A 20,666-nucleotide genomic window follows, 5' to 3' on the forward strand; every position below is an offset into this window, starting at 1 on the left:
GATACGGGATACATGACAATGCTAATTAAAGTTCATATATATATATATATATATATATATATATATATATATATATATATATATATATATATATATATATATATATATGGATTCCTAGAGGTAGATGTTTGTTGCTCAAAAATATTTCAATCCGAAACTCGTGGTACGTCGAGAGTATCTAGATAAATCATTTCATTTATAGTTTGAACCAAATATAAATATTCAAACCGCTTAATTTAATTTACAAACTATAGATCCAGGATCTCAAAGCTACAGCTAGATGACACTAGCTTCCATTATCCTTAAACTAAACTGAGCTTTGCAGTTGTAGATACATTTGATTTTGAGTTGTCATTTAGGTCCATTATAACCTTCACAATGTATTTTTTGGGTCCTTAAACTGTTTAAGTAGTTAATAGAAGGTTATGTACTTATTTGACCCTTAAATCTGACCTGACATGTCTAAGTGTGTATTCAGCGATAACATGGCATGTTGGTTAGCAACTTCCGGCTTAGGCATTTCTTAGGAGCAAGTCATGGACGTGGGAGCCAGGAGGAGATGGTCATGCCGGCCGTCAGTCGTCGCTACCCTGCCCCTGCTCGTCGTCATCACACCATGTTGGTTATCTTGCTAGCCTAGCTTTGCCTCATCTCACTAGACAAAGTTAACCCTTCGATGGGCAGAGGGTCGTCAGTTTGGCTCGCTCAAGCTTAAGAACAAAATGCTAGAAAATACATGCCCCAAGACAAAGCTTGCTGTAGATCCAGAACACCTTCCTAATACCAGCTTATTTCTAGGCTAGCTAACATGGACATGGTAACCAACAAAAGATCCATGCAGATCCTAAACGAATTCTAATCTTCCAAATAGTATCACGAATTTAAGTTCTAATTTTAGACCTGGCCGTTGGCCCGTTGTTGCCACCACCGCACTGCTTCTGCTTCATGAGGACTAAGGATGCAAGTGAGCTTGTTTGTCCTGCAAACAAATTTGCCAACTGATGTACTACTACTTGCCAACTGATCGATACATATCGATTCTTCATCAATTTTAACAGATTAAACATCTACATTTTAAACTGCAACTACAGATAATAAATCTTGGCGCAATGGTGCTACATTTTCAACTGGCACTTGTGGTCTGATGCAGACGCTCTTGAAGTCGTGAGCTCATCTGATCTTTCATGGAAACTGCTTAGAAGTTGCCTTTGACGCTGATGTGAGATGCACTGCCAGCTGCTAGAGAGAGTTACTACCTCAATGGCTCGGATGGACTTGCAATAAGGTTTAAAATCACGGACTATGACATTTAATGTTACCACCCTCTAGAAATTATAACATGCTATAGCACAAGCTATTTCATTTAACATTTTTGTTAAAAACATGAAATTTCTTAATTAATTATGAGGAAAACATATCGTTAAGGAAATTTTATGAACATAAATACTCAAATACATGTACAAAGCTCCAGGAACATGTTTCTAGGTCCATTACTTAACATTCATTATTAAAGCAATTAATATACTCACGGCTATAATTAACTTTCATATTCATTCAAGATTCAAAAATCAAACAGTTTAAAATTTGTTCAATAATTCATTACACCATTTATTATCAATTAAAGAATACAACAAAGAGGCATAGATTATAGTCATCTAGATTAAGGAATGAATATATGTCTTGGTTAATATTAGCGGTGCTAAATATATTTTGTGGCTCAGCCAAATAGCAACTTTTAGTGGAGCTATAGGGTCATTAGCAGCAATAGTGGAACAATCAATAATATTGTGGCGATAGACCTTACGAAAAGCTATAGGGGGCTATTTAGAACACTGATTTTGAATCATGAAAATATTCTCCATTAGGGAGAAATCTGATTCTTTTTTGGGAGAGATAAATATTACGACACTTAAGCTTACTATTTCATGATTTTTATAGGAAACCATTGGGAGTTGTTAATTTTCTAGAATCCATGATAAATAGCTCATTACCAATTCCTAAAAAAGCTTTGAAAGCAGTAAAACTTGGCAAGATAAGTCTTTAAAATTTTGACCAAAAGCCTATTCTATTAATTAGCTAATAGCCAACTACCACAAAGTCTCAACACTTGCAGGTACCGTGGCGGCATTATAATCAAACTCGGTATCTCTAAGTCTAGAGGAAAGGGGGAAAACAACTTGGCTTGCATGTTGTGCTGAGATGTGAAATATAAATGGAAAATGCTTTGAATAAAACAGTACATCTAAATCACCCAACATGTATGTTAGCTTTTCAATTTGATTGGATTTAACCATTAGATCTTGAGTTGCACTTAGGTTATAGTGCGATATAGAATAAATTTCTTATGACTTGTTCTGGTTTGTATATATTGACCAAGTCCTACCTTAGTTGTTAATTGTTATAAGGATCCTAGAGTCCATACTGCTAATCTCGGGTTAACCTTTTTACATGAAGAGATGATGAAAGTGTAATTTGCCTGGTACTGGTAGTAGTTTGTAGTTTACTCAACATGTGAAGTGGACCTAAGCCGTTTGGAGAGTTAACCTTCATAGACGAGATCACATATTGGGTAGGGGTGCAGACATGGGGTGCACAACATGGCACATTTGCCGGCACTGAACACATGGTCACGTGTTCCAAGAGGGAACATCCCTCGTCATCTCTTGTTTCGTTGCGGTGTGTTGGGCCGACGAGGCATCAGATCCTTGGAGTTTGATTTAGGCCTATATACGGCGGTCTATGTGTTTATTGATGTGAGATTGCGGGGTTTAGTCGCACCCCAGTTACGGAGGATGGGTAGATTAGCCCATACTACAACATGAATTAACTGTTTTAAGTACAGAAGGGCAAAACTTTAAGCGGATTGGTATCAAATACCCTCCGCACTCTTTTCAATTCTGCCAACTAGCGGCAGGCAAGCAAGGGATAGGGACGCAGTGCGCCTGCCTGCCCTCTACTCCACAGTCCACACACGAAAAGGCAGCAGCGGCTCACTCTCCCTCGGTCTCGCATGCGAGCATGCCGTGGCAAAAATGGTCGAGAGAACTCGTTCACTGCCACTAAAAATTATAGCACTTCCTATATTGCCATAAAAAATTTCAAAATTTCCTCTAAGGTGCCACGGACACCATGAGTCTCCTGGCGTGGAACTGCCAAGGGTTTGGTGGGACCCTTACTTCCTTCATTGCCATTAAAATTTTCAAAATTTCCTCTAAGGTGCCACGGACGACATGAGTCTCTTGGTGTGGAACTGCTAAGGGTCAGGTGCGACCCTAGGCAGTTCTAAAATGCTTCATCTAGTCTGACTAATCATCTCTACTAATGCACAAATAATCTTTATTTCCGAAACTAAAACATCAAAAATAGCTGAATCACCCTTAAAGAATTGTTTCAATGTTGACATTGTCCATATTGTTCCAGCTTAGGGTCAATCTGGAGGTCTATGGCTCCTTTCCAAGTAGGATGTAGAGTTAGATGTCTTAGCTACTAGTCACCACTTCTTCATTGTCTTGTGTGTACATAAGCAACTCCTGAAGAAGTTCGGTTTAGTGTGTATGTATGGTGATCCACGTCACCTCCAGCTGCTAGTCTTTGGGGGCAAGTTCAAAATTTTGTTGTATCATATCCGAACTTGATTGTTATCTGTATGGGAGATTTAAATAATATTATGAATGTTAGTGAAAAACTTGGTCCTAAACCTGCTAATATCAAGAGAATTGCTGATTTATGTTGTATGATTAAAGATAGTGGATTATTGGATTTGGGCTATAATGGGCCGGCTTACACTTGGACTAATAAATGGTTTAGCATTAACCCTACTTATGAACGTTTGGACAGATGTCTTGGCAATGCAAATTGGTGTGCGTCCTTCACCAACACTATGGTGTATCATCTACCCATGATGAAGACCGATCATGCACCCATTCTGGCTGTACTCACCTCCAACCGCTTTAAACCCCATAAGCCCTTTAAGTTTGAGAACTGGTGGTTACTTGAAGAAGACTTTGAGCAAGTTGCCAAACAAAGCTAGCTCCTGTCCTCTCACGGACCGTTCCACCTTAAAACACATTTTCTAGCTAGGGATCTCATTGGAGAAAATCCAAACCCAAACCCCAATGACCAACTCCATTCCATTGAACACCAACTTCTTCAACTTCAGAAGCGCCCACCACATCAACAATGTCAAAGCTTGCAAAAAGAACTCACTCATCAGCACCATACCATTTTAGCTAAACAAAAGGTTTTTCATCGTCAAAGATACAAAAAAAACCTAGTCTGTCCTAGGGGATAGGAACATAGCCTTTTTTCCATTAGGCTATTATAAAAAGACCTAGAAGAAATATCATAACCCATCTTCAAAAGCCAGATGGATCTTCCTCTACTACTCAAGATCAATTAGCCCAAATTGTCAAGAACTATTTCACTGATATTTTTACTAGCCAGAATCATAATGATACAGAAGGAAACGCTATTGACTGGCCCATCAACAGGAACAATGCTCAGGTAATAGCTAATGATATTTTCACAAATTATGTACCTGACATGTAGGAAATTCAAAACATCATTAAAAAACATGCGAATTTAAGAACAAACGCCGCAATGGTGGCCAGGGTCGGATATGTCTAGCGATGGCGGCGGCTTCTCGTCGTCGTCTCGTCGAGTATCTGAATGATACCACTTCAAGCACAGGCCCTTATAGGTCAATTTGTTTAACGAAGTTGCAGGTTTTGTCTATTTATATTAGTCTCTAGATAAATTTTGTCTATTTATATCGACAAACAGGCCCACCTTTTGAAATCATTTTTGTCTATTTAGAGTCTCGTGAAATCATTATTAGTGTAGCGCGATTTAGGATAAAGTTAATAAGAAATATACGGTTTGGAGAGGAGTAGTTCACACTTGCGTAGGATAAGCTTAAAAAGTATGACCGGTTTGCAGTTTGCACGCGTCGCAAAAACAACAATAAACATGTGCTTGGAGTATTAAGGCCGCGTTTAGTTCAGCCGCCGATTCGGCGCCGCCCAAAAAGCAGGCGCACTGTAGCTACAGTACCATTTTGTTTTTATTTGGTAATAATTGTCCAATTGTTAACTAATTAGGCTCAAAACGTTCGTCTCGTAGAGTACAACCAAACTATGTAATTAGTTTTTGATTTCGTCAACATTTAGTACTCCATGCATGTACCGCAAGTTTGATGTGACGGGGAATCTTCTTTTTGCATAGTGCCAAATTCTGGAAATGTGGGGAACTAAACAAGGCCTAAATACTCCCTCCGTACTAAAAATAAAGTCGCTTTGGACAGCGAGATGACCTCCAAAGTATTACTTTGACTCCTTATTTTTATAAAAATATTTATCAAAAAGTGATATATGTATATTTTTATGAAAGTATTTTTCAAGACAAATCTATTTATATGGCTTTCGCATTTTGAAACTCAACAACTTAAAAATTATTCATGATTTATATTCCCAATGTTTAACCCAACCTTTGTCCAAAATGACTTTATTTTTTTTAGTACGGAGGGAGTATAAACTAAAAAAATAACTAATTGCACAGATTACGACTAATTTACGAGATGAATTTTTTAAGTCTAATTAGTCCATGATTTAACAATGTGCGGATTATGACTTCTGTAATTTATTTTATTATTATTATTCAAACACTTCTGTATAATTCGTTATTATTATTATTTAAATATTTCCGTATAACATCTGACGTGACATCTTATATGACATCCAAAACTTTCCTCTTTATATTTAAAAGCCAGTGAGGACGAGGACGAGACTCTTCAGCTGGCGGTTCCACCCGGGAGGCAAGGCAGTACGGGATGATGCGCTCGTCAACGGCTATCGCAATTCGCAAGTCAAGCAGAAGCAGCTTTTGTTCTGTCGTCCTGATCTGATGCAGGCGAAGCTTCCGCGAAATTTCAGGTGAATATGCAAATTATTAAATGCCTGACGTAACAAGTGATGCTCTTGCGTGTGGATCCGTTCATTTGTAACCTCACGTTGGACGTTAGCAGCTACTGTAGCTAGGGGCGATGCAAACAGTACTCCCTCTGTAAAAAAACAACTATATGTTTTTGTGCGATTCACATTTGACTAAGTTTTTAGTGGATGATATTCACATTTATGACTTCAAATCAATTTATTATAAAAATACATTTCGTAATTAATCTAATGATATTTATTTGGTATAATAAATATTGATGTTTTTTATTTATAATTAGACAAACTCAAGATACTAGAATATGACACAGTTCTAACATTCTTTAACGGAGGGATTCGTATAATTATGTTTTAAAAAAATAATATGTACTTCCGTCCCTACATACTTTAGAAGGTAATGCCCGTCAATTAATGATACTAACGAGGCCGTGAAGGCAGAGAGGCAGATCCAAGAGGCGGGTGGGGATGGCAGCGGGTCGGATAAAGCATTTACTTGTCTGTGAGCATACATGTGACATTAATTTTTATCCGCCCGCGAGCATACAAGCAAGTAAGATTTCGTACTTGCGTCTACGCCCGACGGGTACCTAGCGGGTATCAGGTACCCATCGGACATATTCAAGAGAGATCAATTATTAAAATCTCAGTGATATGAAATAATAAATTCATAGTTAAACGACACACAACTATGCCAATCTCACTTATATAGAGTTGGCTAGGACAATATACAAAGCTCACAAGCCATAATACATCATACAACTTATACAAGAACAAAAGTAGCAAGTAAATACTTACATAATCAAATCATCCCTAAAGATATCATCTTTATAGTTCAATATGCTATGCAGATGCTATATATATATATATATATAAGAGAGAGAGAGAACTACTACCCTGTAGCTAGCTACAAAATAACTTATTCTGTAGCCACTTTGAGTTACGCTAATTACTATGTTAATTTACGAAATTATAGTAACTCTTTACTAAGTGGTTTACTATAACGTTATGGTAAATATCCCTATGTGTTATAGTAACCCAACTATCATAAATATGTATTGACATTATCGTAAATTAGTATATAAAATTATCGTAAATGGAGTTGGCTACAGAATACATACATACATACATACATATATATATATATATATATATATATATATATATATATATATATATGACATAGGTGACATATATTCATATATGTTCTCAAATTGTGGGTGTCTATCGGGTACCCGCGGGGAAATTTTGGTACCTGCACCCTACCCACATCTTTATAGATACCCCGACCCTCATGTGGTAAGTTTTCATGCCCATGCCCCACATACCCATCAGGTATGAAACCCTGTGGATAAGATTGCCATCCCTTGAAAGTAGAGTTGGGATTTAAGTCGTGCCATTTAAAGACTCAATTTTTTGGTATGATTTTCTTTTTAAAAGCACGACACGAACACGAGGGTTTTGTTGTGGCTAGCATTGGGGCACGATGGGTTGCATGGCTCAACCTGTATTTTAGAGTATACGTAGGCCATTTATTAGAACAAAGACATTTGCCTAGCTTTATTAGAAAGCATATCAAACACCCTGGTCCGACGATGGAGACACCAGCTTTACATAGGGGAGCTTAACCACCACACCAGCTATCTCAACAAGAGTTTATCTCTTACATCGAAACCCACAAGCTCAAAATCTAAAGGAGTTTAACTCTGGATCGACAACTCAAAAGAACTCACAGATACTAAGAAAGACAATGTCACAGAGGCAAAAAATAGATTCTTGGACACCTAAACCCTCCAGGAGCATTTGTAGATGTTGTCTACGCCGCCGCCGTAGCCTGAGCCGAGATCAAGCTTATCATGTCTTCCGCCATAGGCTTCAGCTTTGGTTTCAGGATTGGCTGCCAAGTCTTGGTTAACATCAGTGTCTTGTAAACAAGCGCCACCGGCGACGATAAAACCTTCTTGTTGAACACCATTTCATTCCCGGACTTCCAAATCGACCACAAAGCACCTGCACAAATAAACAAGGTTACCATTTGTTTCTTACCTTGACACCTTGACAGTGCTCCAGTATCTCTAAGAAAAGGGATAAGCAGCTAGTTGGTGATCTTGGCCAGCCTAGACAATCTCGAAGGAATGATCATAGGAAAACAGCCAAAGGACATTGGAAAAAAATATGATCAGTTGATTCATGAACATCGCAGACCAAACATTTCTCAGGACCTGTCCACTTCTTTTTCTTTAACTGAACTCCACATTGGATTCTATCGTGAGCCGCCATCCAGACAAAGATTTTAACCTTCAGAGGTATGGGGCATTTCCAAACCACCATCATTCTAGTGTCAATCACACCACCCGTAGTCATTGCATTATAAAGAGATTTAGTTGAATATTTGTGAGATCTCTCAAGTGCCCACAGAACTCTATCAGACTCTTCTGACAGATTGACACCTCTAAGTAAATCTTGCAAATCAGACCATTCTTGGCTTAATCTCTCATTTAGTTGTCTTCTGAATGTAAGACGCCACTGACCATTTACGTAAGCATTTGCAACTGTTAAATCTGGATCACTAGCAATACTGTATAGGTTATGAAAATTGATTTTCAAAGGGCAATCGCCCAGCCAACAGTCTAACCAAAGCCTGGTTTGATGCCCGGCTTCGATCTTAATAACTCTGCCATTTTTATACCAAGGTCTCAAATCCAGCAGTGATCTCCAAAATTGAGAGCCTTTCTTAGTTTTGATTTCAAATATGCTTCTCTGACCCAGATATTTCCTTCTTAGTAGAGAACAACACAAGCTATCATCTCCTCTCTCAAGCATGTCGATCCACTTAACCATCAAACAAGTATTCATAACTCTAACGTCCAAAAATCCCACACCTCCCAATTCCTTCGGTCTATTCATGGTTCCCATTTTATCATGTGATACTTCCATTTCTTCCTTGTGCCTTGCCAATAAAACCTGGATCTGATGGAGTCCAACGCCTAGAAGTTGCCCTCATAGAGCTGGTATACCCCCATGGTGTACATTGGGATGCTAGATAAGCATGAGTCAATCAAAGTTGATTTACCTCCAGAAGACAAAGGTTCCCACCTTGCAGCCCAACATGTTAGCAGTCAATAACTGTTCCTCATCAGTTAGACCGACAGTAAAAACCTCACTTTTCTCAAAGTTGATTTGCATCCCTGACATGGCTTCATAGCAGGATAAGATCAGTCTAGCTGTCTTCAAGTTCTCCAAGGAGAAGTTAAGCAAGATGACAGTGTCATCTGCATAGTGCAAGTGGGTTAGACCTCCATCCACTAGATGAGGCACCAAGCCTCGTATTGCTCCAGCATTGCTAGCTCTAGTCAACATTGTAGAGAGGGCATCAACCACCAAATTAAAGAGTAAAGGAGACAATGGTTCTCCTTGTTTGAGCCCTTTGAAGCTTCTAAAGTATTCACCTCTATCACCATTGAAGTCTATGCAAACTTTGCCACCTCCAACAGCTTTATTGATCCATTGAATCCAGGTTTCTGAGAATCTTTTTCTCTGTAATGTTTCCTCCAGGAAATCCTAGCTCACCATATCATATGCCTCCAGGAAATCTAGCTTTAGTATAACTCCAGCAGATTTAGTAACTTTTAGCTCATGAAGAACCTCTTGAAGAATGACCACCCCTCCAAAATATTTCTGCCTGGAAGGAATGCGGTCTGAAAAGGGCTGATCACTTTGTCTACCACTGCTGTCAACCTAATTGTTAAGGTTTTGTTGATGAGCTTGTAGATGACATTAAGCAGGCAAATGGGTCTAAACTGTTTGACATTTACTGCAGGTTTGACCTTGGGAATTAGAATAATCACACCATAGTTGAGTCTCCACAACTCCAAATGACCTGCATGTAGACAGTCCAACTATTCCTTGATGAGCCCTCTGATTTGTGGCCAGAAAGCTTTAAAGAACTCCACAAAGAAACCATTTGGCCCAGGCGCTGTGTTATTCTTCATCTCTCTAATGGTATGGTCAATCTCCTCATGTAAACTCTCTAGTCAGGAACTCGTTCTCACTTGGTAGGATTTGTTGATCGGCTGGCCACATGTCTAGTTCTAAATGCATGTCAACAGTTGTCGCTTTGCCGAACAGTTGTTTATAATAACTGGTTATGTGATTCTTCAGGCAGGTTGGATCTATGACTTCCTGTCCTTCCACTTCTAACATGGATACTTGCATCTTTCTTTTCCTACCATTAGCACATTTATGAAAATAGTTTGAATTGGAGTCTCCTTCAAGTATCCACTTCTCACCTCCCCTCCTCTGCCATTGCAGCTCTTCATCTCTCAGAATGTGCTGTAAATCTCTATCCAAGCCATACCTCTCTTCCCACTCAGCTGTGGACAAATTTCTAACTTCACTTTGTTCATCCAGCCACCCAATCTTGGACAGAATGTAAAAGTGCAATCAAGTCCTAATTGTGGGTTTTGGTGATAATGACCACGCAATTACAGAACTAATGAGATTTATCGAGATGACAAGCAGAGAATTTATATTCGAGGATGCTACACGAAACGGAGGAGCCCCCAATTACAAATGTAGATGGCTTCAAACTCAAAGGAGGTTTAAATTCTTTTATATTTTGAATTTGAGTATAGAAAAAGCCATACTATAAAGGGGGACACAATGCTTAAACTAATATGTGCTACCAAGTGTTCAAACAACCACATGCATCCTCAAATTCACAGCCAAGACAGTCTACACCTCACTATTACTCTAACTGTCTTGCGTGGTGCGGCACTACCGCACTTGAAGAGAGGCACTGCCACACTTGAGTCGCGGCACAAGGAAGTTACCGCCCACGCTGACTTCACCGGATGACGAGAGACATATTAAAAGGTCTTGTCCGACCCCTTGGGTGCGGGCTCCGTCTCGCCCGACCCCAAGGACGCAGGCTCCATCTCGCCCAAAGCCACGGGCTCCGTATCGCCCGACCCCAAGGACGCGGGCTCCGTCTCTCTCGACCCCAAGACCGCGGGCTCCGTCTCGCCTGGCCTCGTGGCCACGGGCTCTGTCTCGCCCAACCCCTTGGGTGCGGTGACCATTGGAGGTTGGGGGTATATATATCTTTCCCTTTTCTCCCCAACGGCTCTCTGTCTCTTCTTCCTCACTTCAGCACGTCTAAAATAGAGCAGGAGCTCTCTCTCTCTCCCTCCATTGTTGACCTCAAGCCCCCAAGCAAATTCATCGATTTCTCCATCAATCCTTGAGGGAAAAGGGTACAAAACTCGATTAGAGAGCAGCTCCATTGATTCCCCAACTCTCAAGAGCACTTGGTTCACGCTTTGGTCGGCGGTTGTGTTTGTTACTCTTGGAGCTTGGCTCCTAGCCGGCTAGAGCGTCGCCCGTGGAGCTTGCCAACTTGTGTGGCAGCCCTGGGAGGTTTGTAACCATCTCTTGAAGTTAGTAAACTCGCCCCTCATCTCAAGAGTTAAGTCTCTTGATTTGAAAATGAGAAAGGGTTGGAAAGCCCTAAGCCTTAGTGGCTAACCTCAACAACGTGGAGGTAGGCAAGCCCTGGTAGTGAGCCAAACCACATGATAAATCATTGTGTCACTTGTGCTTGATTTACATTACTTGCATGACATATTGTGGTTGAGGTGATTTCGAGGGTTTCTAGTCGATCTACTTGTGTGTGGTGTTCCTACCACTTCTAGCTCTTGTTCTCATACCTGCAGTAAGCTAGAAAATTTCTCTGATCTAAGTTTTCATTCACGGATTTTGAACTATGATTCAAAGTTATCTGCAGGTGCGACAATACCACTGTTCTGGCCCGGCGGTGCTGCAGTCCGACAGTGCCACCCTCCGGAGCGGTAGTGCCCACGGGCAAGCTACCTCATTTCAATGGGACTAACTTTGCCAAGTGGAAGCACTTGATGAGAGCCTATCTTATAGGTCTTTATCCTGGCATTTAGGAAATTGTTTGTAATGGATTTGAGCCACCGGTTGATCCCAAGAACCCAACACTAGAGGAGATGAGAATTATTCACCGCAATGGTCAAGCCACAAGTGTGTTGCTTAGTGCCTTGGATGGTGATGAGTATAATAGAGTGATTGGAGTTGATGTTATCAAGCAAATATAGGACACTTTGCACCTAGCACATGAAGGGGTTGACAAAGTGAGAAAGGCAAGAATTGACTTGTTGATGTCAAAGCTCAATGGGTTTGTAATCTTGGATGGAGAGGGGCAACAAGAGATGTTTGATAGGTTGATGACAATGGTGGGCAAGATTAGAGGCTATGTTTGTGATGAGCTAGATGATCACAAGTTGTCAAGATTATATTGGAAGCTTATTCACCTAGAAATGAGACCGTAGTCACTGTAGTTAGAGACAAGAAGAAGTTTGAGTACTTCACACCAAATGATGTACTTGAGAGGATCTTGACCTTTGACATGCAAAGAGAAGAAGCAAATGAGAGGAAGAAACTTGGAGAATTGCAAGCAAAGTTAGAGGGCATAAAGATCAAAGATGTAACTCTCAAGGCCAACAAATCAAGCAAGCAAGGCTCTACAAGCAAGTCCAAGATTAACCAACAAGCTTCAACTAGCAAGTCCAAAGCAAGCAAGTAAGTTCAAGAAAGAGTAGAGACCACATCATCTTCAAGTGAAAGTGAAAATGATAATGATCAATATGAGAAAGTTGATGTTGCTCCCTTTATGAAGAGGTATCACAAGGGGCTAAAGAAGCAAGGCTACAAGGTAGTGAAGAAAAGCTTTCCAAATAAGAAAAAGAGGACATGCTATAATTGTGGAAGCACCAATCACTTTATTACCAAGTGTCCATATGAGATCAAGGACAACAAATACAAGAAGGACAAGAAAGAGGAGAAGGCCGATCATAGAAAGGGCAAGAAGTACATGGGAGAGGCTCACATTGGGCATGAATGGGACTCAATTAAAGCAAGCACAAGTGAAGAGGATGAGAAGGTTGCAACTATTGCTATTCACAAGTCACCCCCTACACCAAGGCTCTTCAACGACATGTCCGATGATGACTACTACTCCCCTCATATTTGTCTTATGGCAAAGCATGAGAAGGTAAAATCCAAATCAAAGGCCAAATCTCCTCCACCTCCTAGTGATATCTCTAGTAGTGATATTAGTGATAGCTCTAATGATGATGAATCTAGTGATGAAGAAATAAACATGATAACTAAAAATTTGAATGGAAAGACCAAATTATTCATCACTAAGCTAATGGAGGATTTAGAGAGTGTCCAAGCCAAGCTAGAATCTAGAGAAGAGACTCTTATCTAACAAGAGGATCTCTACATTGCTAGCAAAGAAGCTCTTGCATTAGAGAGAAGTGAGGTAGAATCCTTACGCAAGGCCTTGGCCAAAGAGCAGGAGGACCATGCTATCATAAAAAAAGCAAATAAAGTTATCAAGAAAAAGTATTGTGACTTAGATGAAAAGCACAAAGAACTTGAGATGCAATATAGCATTCTTTGGGATAGCAACTCACATATCACTAAGGCAAAGGAAACCTCTACTCCCTCTACTAGTCAAGATTGTGGAAAATGTTTTAATCTTGATTTGAATGCTTATTCCACTAACTTTGCAAATATGGAAGCTATGAGAAAGAAGATTGCTAGGCTCAATGAAGTCATTGGAAAAGGGTGGATAAGTGTGACCCAATTCAATAACAAGAAGGTTGATGAATCAAAAGGGCCACAATTCAAGCAAGGAAGGCATCCCTCAATCAAGCATGGGCTTTGACACACAAAAGGAGCCAAGACAAATGGAAGAAGGATAGTGAATGACTATGAGTGTGTGCAGTTTGAGAGGAAGGGCAAAATTGGTACAGATCAACCTGCACAGACCACAGGAGTGCAGCGTCCCAGAGCGATAGTGCCGCACAGCGGCAGTGCCGCAACGAAGGGCGATAGTGCCGTGCCCCGCAAAAAAGGGAAGGCTATCAATTCTGCTTTTGATCAAACTAAGCCCAAGAAGAAAGTGTACCAGGAAAAATAGGTTTTCCAGAAGCCTAAGGAATTAGTGTGGGCCACCAAGAATAAGTATGCCTATCAACCAAAGACTTATGCACCTCGACAAAACTTGACATCATGCTTTGTTTTGAGGAACAACAGCAGTGGGAAAGTGGTTGCAAAATATGTTGGAAAGGAAACCAACATATATAGGAATACTTCTATTTGGGTTCCTAAGATTCTTGTGACTAACATGCAAGGCCCCAAGTTAAATTAGGGACCTAAATCTAGCAACTAAACTTGTTTTGTAGGCATACTCCTCCGGTGGATCAAGTTGGGTGATTAATAGTGGATGTACAAATCATATGACCGGAGAAAGGAGTATGTTCTCATCATATTCCCCGATGATGCACTCAAATGAAAATATTGTCTTTGGAGACAATTCAAAGGGGGTGTGATTGGTCTCGGTAAAGTTGATATAACCCTTGAGCATTCAATTACAAATGTATTACATGTTGATTCGTTAAGTTACAACTTGTTGTCCGTTTCTCAATTGTGTGAGATGGACTACAATTGTCTCTTTACAGATAAGGGTGTGGAAGTCTTTAGAAGGGAGGATTCCTCTATTGTCTTTACGGGTCAATTAAAGAACAAGCTTTACTTAGTTGATTTCAACAAAAGTAAAGCTAAGCTTGAGACTTGTTTAGTGGTAAAATCTAGCATGGGTTGGCTTTGGCATCACCGACTAGCCCATGTTGGGATGAGAAACTTGGCCAAAGTTCTAAAATATGAACACATCCTTGGACTAACAAATATTCACTTTGAGAAAGATAGGATTTGTAGCGCTTGTCAAGCCGGAAAGCAAATTGGAGCACCTCACCTACCAAAGAGCATCATGACCACCAAGCAACCATTGGAGCTAATACATATGGATCTCTTTGGACCGGTCGCCTACCTAAGTATCGGGGGTAACAAATATAGTCTTGTTATTGTTGATGACTATTCCCATTTCACTTGGGTATTTTTCTTGCATGACAAGTGCCAAGTTCAAGAGAAGATAAAGATATTTGTTAGAAGAGCTCAAAAGGAGTTCGGTCTTCCCATCAAGAAAGTGAGAAGCGACAATGGGACCAAATTCAAGAATACTCTAGTTGAGGAGTTTCTTGATGAAGAGGGCATCAAGCATGAGTTTTCAACTCCATATACCCCTCAACAAAATGGTGTAGTTGAGAGGAAGAACCGTACACTCATTGACATGGCAAGGACAATGCTAGATGAGTACAAGACGATGGACATCTTTTGGTGTGACGCCGTCAACACCGCTTGCCATGCCATCAACCGCCTCTACCTACACAAGAAGTTGAAGAAAACTTTATATGAGATTCTAACCGGTAACAAGCCTAAGGTGTCTTACTTTAGAGTCTTTGGGTGCAAATGTTTCATACTTAACAAGAAACCCAAAACCTCTAAGTTTGCACCTAAAGTTGATGAAGGTTTTCTTCTTGGTTATGGATCAAATGAGCATGCCTACCGTGTCTTCAACAAAACCTTTGGGAGAGTTAAGATTGCGGTAGATGTGACATTTGATGAATCTAATAGCTCTCAAGTGGAGCAAGTTAATTCAAGTGTTGTAGGAAAGGAGGATCCACCATATGAAGCAATCAAGCAATTGGTTATTGGTGATATTAGACCACAAGAAGAAGAAGTCACTGAAGTGGAGGTTCCTCAAGTTGCTGCTGCACCTATTTCTGCTGATGTACCTAATGCTACACTGCAACAAGCATCTACTACAACTCCAAAGCACGACAGTGCCGCACTTGAGGGCGGTAGTGCTGCACCTACATAGTCAACAGCAGTTGATTCAACTCTAGCTCGTGGACAAAACCTACAACCCATATTTGAGCAAGATAATGATGAAGATCCAGAAGATGAACAAGAGGCCATTGAGCATCCAAGGCTAAGGCAAAAAATACAACAGGATCATCCCATTGATAACATCCTTGGGAGTCTTCGAAAGGGGGTAACAACTCGTTCACATTTAGCAAACTTTTATCAATATTACTCATTTGTTTCCTCTTTGGAGCCTCTTAAGGTAGAACAAGTACTTGGAGACCCAGATTGGGTGGTGGCCATGCAAGAAGAGCTCAATAACTGTGAAAGAAACCAAGTATGGACTTTGGTGGAACGACCCAATACCAATGTCATTGGCACCAAGTGGGTCTTCCACAACAAGAAAGATGAGAATGGAGTGGTGACAAGGAAAAAGGCAAGGTTGGTTGCTCAAGGTTTCACTCAAGTAGAGGGCTTGTACTTTGAAGAAACATATGCACCGGTGGCAAGACTTGAAGCAATTCGAATGCTTCTAGCCTATGTCGTTCATCACAACTTCAAGCTATATCAAATGGATGTGAAGAGTGCATTTCTCAATGGCCCTATTCAAGAACTTGTCTATGTTGAGCAACCACCGGGCTTTAAAGATCACAAGTTTCCCAACCATGTCTATAAATTCCAAAAGGTGCTCTATGGGCTTAAGCAAGCTCTAAGAGCATGGTATGAATGCCTTAAGGAATTCTTGCTTAAACAAGGCTTTGTAATAGGCAAAGCCGATCCTACCCTTTTTCACTCATAAAGTTGGCAAAGATATATTTATGTGCCAAATATATGTCGATGACATAATATTTGGTAGTACTAATCATTCTTTTTGTGAGGATTTTAGTAGGATCATGACCAAGAGATTTGAGATATCCATGATGGGTGAATTGAAGTTCTTCCTTGGATTTCAAATCAAGCAAGTGAAGGATGGAACTTTTATTAGCCAAACGAAGTACACCCATGATATGCTCAAGAAGTTTGACATGGTGAATGCCAAGCCTATCAAAACTCCCATGCCAACCAATGGTCATCTAGATCTCAATGATGAAGGAAAAGCCGTGGATACTATGGTATATCGCTCTATGATCGGCTCTCTACTTTATTTGTGCGTATCTAGGCTCGATATTATACTTAGTGTATGCATGTGTGCTAGATTTCAAGCTAACCCAAAAGAGTGTCACTTAGTGGCCGTTAAGAGAATCTTGCGATATTTAGTACACACTCCTAACCTTGGCTTGTGGTATCCTAAGGGCTCTAGGTTTGATCTACTTGGGTATTCGGATTCCTATTATGCCGGTTGCAAAGTAGATCAAAAAAGCACTTCAGGGACATGTCAATTCCTTGGATGGTCCCTAGTGTCTTGGAGTTCTAAAAAGCAAAATTGTGTAGCCCTTTGCACCGCCGAGGCCGAGTATGTTGCAGCCGGTGCATGTTGTGCTTAATTACTTTGGATGAGGCAAACCCTTCAAGATTTTGGATGTCACTTCACTAAAATCCCACTCTTGTGTGACAATGAAAGTGCCACAAAGTTAGCCAACAATCCCATAAGCCACTCAAGAACTAAGCACATAGACATCCAACATCATTTTTTGAGAGACCACGAAGCCAAAGGAGATATCAAAATTCACCATATGAGCACTGAAAAGCAACTAGCCGATATCTTCACTAAGCCTCTTGATGAGTCAAGGTTTTATGCTTTACGTAGTGAGCTAAATATTCTTGATTCTCATAATGTGGTTTGAACTATAACACACCTTGATTGATGAACTAGCATGGATAGGAGAAATGAATTGCAAAAGTATAAATATTGTGCTTAAAATGTTTTATCATAAGAAACAAGTGCATTATGATCATTGTTTGTATTGATTACTTGTTGCTGACCATAGTGTGCTTGAGATATGTGTCCATATCCTATATATATATATATAGGTATTTAGTTAGTAGCTAAATTTGCTGTACTGGGGAGTGCGGCAGTACCGCGCCTACCCTACGGCAGTGCCGCACTGTGGCAGTGCTGCGTGTGGACTGCGGCAGTGCCACACTTTGAATTTGAACTGGAAATTCATCCCATATCAGCTGTTACCATGGGGGCCATCTTTTCTACCTATTTTACCTAGCCCTAGGTAACCCTCTCCTCTCCTATCTCCTAGCCGCCGCTTCTCTTCTCCTCTACACGCGCACAGGCAACGTTGCCGCTCTATCCAGCCACGATGCTACCTCCAGCATTGCCGTGGCCTATTGTTGTTCTCCTACATCATCATCAGTTGCAGCCCTAGCTCATGGACAGAGCCGATTCATCTCTTTCCTCCTCAATCCACGAAAACCAAGATGGCCTCTAGAGGTGATGATGACCGGAGGGGAAAGAGGAAGATGACAGAGCCTCAGGACAAGCAAATGCCTCATCGTGGTCATGGTAGGACCACAGGGGGCATCAACAATACAGTAGGAAGAGATGTTGCTAGAGACAGGGGAGGAGAGATCAGATTATCCTGAAGAGCTATTATTACATTCTGAATAATTTGATCAGGCACACTATCAATCCCAAGGATGGAGCAGCCTCTGATCTTAATGTCTATGTCTGGAATGTGCTTGCTAGATTTGGTTCTGGAGGTGATAGGTTTAATGTCCCTCGCTTCAAGCGGCATGAGCCGAGGAACGCCATGGAGGATGGGAGAAAGGGGATACCCTATGCCCCTTATCTCATGTTTATGATTGGGAGGGTCTCTGGCTATAGATTTTAGAAAGATGGTCTTCACACCGTCTACAAGATCGAGAAGACCCAAGGAGCAGGTGCTAGCAGGGTAGTGAGATGCTCTTCATCAGTTAAGGACGTGCCTGAGTCATCCCGCTCTAGGCCTCGCAAGGAAAAGAAGATGGAGAAATTTAGGAAGTGGATCAAGGCCATCTTCACCACATGCACTTATGCAGCGAGGACCGCATATCAGGACCAGTTGGAGAACTGTGAAGCCAACCAAGAGGCCAGAGAGCATGCAGGGCTACCACCTCTTTCACTAGTTCAATCACCGCCAAGGTTTGATGACCTCCCTAGCCTTTCTGAGATAGATTCAGAGGATGAGGAGGAGGAGCAGGAGTAGCCAGAGCTTGATCCACACACCAATTTGAGATTCACCTTGTAGTCCATGAGGAGAAGCACCAGGTATGAGTGCCACATTTCAACCACTCATCACCAAGGGAGGGCGGTGGTGTCTTCTTCCTCCTCCTCCTCCGACGATGATGATGATGGTGGAGAGGAGGACGTCGTAGGTGCTAGTGGAGCTACTGGTGGCGATGATGTTGATTGGGACACGATCCAAGAGGATGAGGAGTGAGTGTTGGTCTTTCTTCTTTTCTTCTTTTTTTGGTGCTTTATGCCAAAGGGGAAGAAAATTAGAGGGGTTAACAACTTTTTCGACGCCATGGAGGTTGCTGCAGCTAGAGTCATGTTCGTATCCGTTTAGAGTAGTCTTCATTAGGTGAGAGTTTGAGGGTCCATTAGAAACTCTATTTATATAATAATGCTACTTAAGTACTTTATATATGTGTGGGATATGGACATATATTAATCTATGCTGTTGCTTGTGATACAATTATGCCAGAATGCATATCTTTATATGTATCACATGTTGTGTGGTGTCTGTTCTGATCTGTGCTGTTACAGCAAGTGCGGCAGTGCCGCACTCTGATGCGGCTATGCCGCACCCAACTGTAATAGCAAACTATGTTGTGTATAAACTATCATTTGTATGATGTTTTACATACCTGACATAGTATGCAGCACCCCCACAGGAGCATGGATGTAGGGGGAGCCCCATCACTTTCAATAAAATATGAATCTTGGCTTCTTATGCCAATTTGAGAATTCAATTCTCTATTCACATACTTAGGGGGAGGCTCTACACCCATGGCTCAAAAATCTCAGTATTTATTCCATATCTTTTATAATCTCAAATTGGGTTGTCATCAATCACCAAAGAGGGGGAGATTAAAAGTGCAATCAAACCCCTATTTGTGGGTTTTGGTGACAATGACCACACAATTAGAGAACTAATGAGATTTATCGAGATGACAAGCAGGAAATTTATATTTGATGATGCTACACGAAATAGAGGAGCCCCGAATTACAAATGTAGATGGCTTCAAACTCAAAGGAGGTTTAAATTCTTTTATATTTTGAATTTGAGTATAGGAAAAGCCGTACTATATAAGGGGACACAATGCTTAAGCTAATATGTGCTACCAAGTATTCAAATAACCACATGCATCCTCAGATTCACAGCCAAGATAGTCTACACTTTACTATTACTCTTGCTGTCTTACGTGGTGCGGCACTGCCGCACTTGAAGATAGGCACTGCCGCACTTGAGTCATGGCACAAGAAAGTTAGTGCCCATGCTGACTTCCCCAGATGGCTTGAGACATATTAAAAGGTCTCGTCCAACCCCTTGGGTGCGGGCTCTGTCTCGCCCGACCCCAAGGACACAGGCTCCGTCTCGCCCGACCCCAAGGACGTGGGCTCTGTCTTGCCCAAAGCCACGGGCTTCGTCTCGCCCGACCCTAAGGACGCGGGCTCTGTCTCACCCGACCTCAAGGACACGGGTTCCATCTTGCCTGACCTCAAGGCCGCGGGCTCCGTCTCGCCTGACCTCGCGGCCGCAGGCTGTGTCTCGCCCGACCCCTTGGGTGCGGTGACCGTTGGGGGCTGGTGGGTATATATACCTTTCCCCTTCCTCCCCAATGGTTCTCTACCTCATCTTCCTCACTTTAACACGCCTAAAATAGAGCAGGAGCTCTCTCTCTCTCCCTTCATTGTTGACCTCAAGCCCCAAAGCAAATCCATTGATTTCCAAATCAATCCTTAAGGGAAAAGGGTCCAAAACTTGATTA

Source organism: Miscanthus floridulus, chromosome 7 (assembly GCF_019320115.1).
Source record: "Miscanthus floridulus cultivar M001 chromosome 7, ASM1932011v1, whole genome shotgun sequence".
In the NCBI taxonomy this organism is placed as follows: Eukaryota; Viridiplantae; Streptophyta; class Magnoliopsida; order Poales; family Poaceae; genus Miscanthus; species Miscanthus floridulus.